We start from the raw sequence: 3,110 nt of genomic DNA on the forward strand, positions 1-3,110 counted from the left end.
TGACAGTACAAAGAATTGATGTTTCCAATGGAAGGAATTCGGGAAAAACAGGTTTATTCTGCAAGAGACGAGTATGCAATTCTTGTGTCTTCCTGACCTACAAACCCCATCTTGGTGCTTCCTAATGAATTAATTGTTGATTTTAGATGACGTGACCCCATTTCCTGGTCCCAGGTGATTAGACTCCAGATGGGCACGTGATCCAAAGGCTGCTATCTATAGGCTGGCCAGATACTTAAAATATATGCTAGCACTAAAGGTTTTGTGGGGAGCTTAAATTGGATTGTGACAGGCAGACCAAATTCGGACCTGTCACTTGGATAGCTGGAATGTGAGACAACCATTCCGTCAGTCGGTAGGGGTAGAAATAGAAATAGAAGCAGAGAATCAATGAATTTCCATTCTATGGAGCCCTTGGTGCTAGTTCTTCATTATCCTGTTGTGTGGCTGCTGAAACACTTCTCTTTCCCTTTCTTATACCATCTTTAGAAGAAAACCCCATTAAGTGAGGTAGCCCATCTATGTCTCTATTTCTCACTAAATGAAAGAGTCTAATTATTACATGATGTCAGGGAGAGAGGCCTATGCTCTCTTACTCAGAGTGAGGGAACCTTCTACTCACCTGTCTAGTCAGGGAAGAAGTGCCACTATGACATGTCCTTCACAAGCATGCAAAGCCAGTGGGGGTTCAACAACAGGTAGGACAGGGTAGGGGAGGCTGGCAAACCAACTTCTCAGGCAGGGTTTTCAACTGTCATAGGAAACTCTTTGTCAATAGATGCAGAAGAAACTGGATATAGGTGAGAATTTTTCTTTAAAAAAATATCGAAATACATGCTGAAAGTTCTAGTTCTGGGCATGTTATTCCCTCCGCTTTTCAGAAAAAGAGCACTGGTTTAATAAATTTGGGAGACAGCGCAAACTAGAGCCTTTCCCTTGAGCTAAAAACAGTAAAGATTTTGCAGTATAAATATCAATTTTCTTTGCTTACCCAGCATTTCCCAAACATTTAAGTGTATAGAACTGTGCCTGGTACTTCCCTTATAAATATTTGTTGAGTGAAACTTATCACAGGACCATTCCCCCCCCCCCCCCCAAAACCCCCCTCTTCACCGACAAACAGAAAGGAATAAGTAGAAAGTTAATTGTAGACGAAAGGTGACAAGTAGAAGGAAAGAGCACATGGACAGCGGTGAAGCTGAAACTGTTGTGCAAAATTTAGCTAATTACTATAGCAGAGCTGGTCTAGGAAATAATGGACATCCAGGAGAAGGGCGCACAGTCACTAGTCCAGGTCTATGGAGGAGTCAAAACGAAATCATTCCCTAGGTATTTGTTAGGAGACGCTTTTGAGGAGTGGGGAACAGCACCCAGAAAATCCTACTTAAGTCCACAGACATGCCAGGTCTAGAATGTCAATGAGAAGAGATAGAATATTGACATTGAGACACCAAGTCAATCAGTGGGTTTAGCTGCAATTTTCATGAGGTAGAAGAAATTAAATTGAGATGCCAAGAGCAACAGAACTTGCCTGTTGTTACTGTGCAGACAGCCTCACTGCAGGCCGAGCATTTGGGGAGTTATCACAAGAAAGAAACATGCCTGCTTTGGGGTGTCATGATTCTATTTTAAAAGTAGTCTTTATTTTTTATTTTTTAAATATATTTTATTGATTTTTTACAGAGAGGAAGGGAGAGGGATAGAGAGTTAGAAACATCGATCAGCTGCCTCCTGCACACCCCCTACTGGGGATGTGCCTGCAATCAAGGTACATGCCTTTGACCGGAATCGAACCTGGGACTCTTCAGTCCCCAGGCTGACGCTCTATCCAGTGAGCCAAACCAGCTAGGGCAGTCTTTATTTTTTAGAACAGTTTTATATTTACAGAAAAATTGAGCAGGTACATTAAGATGGTACAGAGAGTTCCCATATACCACCACATTCAATTTCACCTATTATTAGTATTTTACCTTAGTATTATTACATTTAATGAATCAATACTGATACATTAATATTAATGAAAGTTCACAGCTTATTCAGATTTCCTTAGTTTTTACCGAATTTCTTTTTGTGTTCCAGGGCCCATTCAGGACACCACATTACATTTAGTCCTCATGTCTCCTTAGGCTCCTCTTGGCCCTGCCAGTTTCTCAGACTTCCCTTGTTTTTGACACCTTGACAATTTTGAGGAGTACTGGCCAGGTATTTTGTGGGTTATCCCTCTATTGGAATTTGCCTGATGTTTTCGTCATGATTCACCTGAGGTTATGGGTTTTTGGAGGAAGGTCCAGAGAGATAGAGTGTCATTTTCATCACAACGTCACATCAAGACTGCATGTTATCAACATGATTTATCACTATTGATATTGATCATGATTACCTGCCTGAGACAGTGTTTGCCAAGTTTCTTCACCATGAAGTTACTCTTCTTCTCTCCATTTCCTTAATACTATTTGGAAAGAAGTGTGCACAGTGCATATTTAAAGAGGTAGAGATTTATGCTCCCTCTCCTTGAGAGTCAAGTATCTACATAAATTAGTTGTGATTCTTCTGCATGGGAGATTGTTTCTTTTCCCTACTTATTTTTCAATCATTTATCTATATTGATATGGACTCAAACACTTATTTTATATTTGTGATAATCTAATAATCTATACTAATAAAAGTAATATGCTAATTAGACTGGGAGACCTTCCAGACATCCTTTTGGACAAAGCCGGGGTCTTGGCCGGCCTGCAAACCACCCCCAAACGGCCCTAAGTCCCTCGCCCAGGTCAGCCACGCCCCCCAACCGGGACCCCCTGAAGGGGATGTGGCCAGCCTGAAAATGGCCCTCAGCCCCTCACCCAGGCTGACCACGCCCCAATGGGGTGAGGGTCCCCACTGAGGAGCTTGGCCAACCTGCAAACAGCCCTCAGCCCCTCACCCAGGCTGGCGAGGCACCCCAGTGGGGACCCCCACCCTGAAGGGGGTGTGGCCAGCCTGAAAACAGCCTTCAGCCCCTCACCCAGGCTAGCCACACCCCCATGGGGTGAGGGCCCCCCCGGGGGGGGCTTGACCAGCCTGCGAACAGCCATCAGCCCCTCACCCAGGCTGGCCAGGCACCCCAG

The 3,110-nt window shown here is 44.0% G+C and overlaps 1 long non-coding RNA gene across 1 annotated transcript in view; it reads right to left on the reverse strand.

Moving 5' to 3' along the window:
- Nucleotides 1-1,901: 1,901 nt before the first annotated feature.
- LOC106727155 overlaps nucleotides 1,902-3,110 on the reverse strand; it is a 2,746-nt gene continuing 1,537 nt past the window's right edge. The window contains exons 2-3 of the long non-coding RNA XR_001363314.1: nucleotides 2,381-2,449; nucleotides 1,902-2,259 (exon numbers count right to left, since the gene is read on the reverse strand). This is a non-coding gene — a long non-coding RNA (uncharacterized LOC106727155). The remainder of the gene's footprint in view (nucleotides 2,260-2,380; nucleotides 2,450-3,110) is intronic.

The sequence above is a fragment of the Myotis brandtii genome, unplaced genomic scaffold (genome assembly GCF_000412655.1).
Source record: "Myotis brandtii unplaced genomic scaffold, ASM41265v1 scaffold38, whole genome shotgun sequence".
Classification (NCBI taxonomy): domain Eukaryota; kingdom Metazoa; phylum Chordata; class Mammalia; order Chiroptera; family Vespertilionidae; genus Myotis; species Myotis brandtii.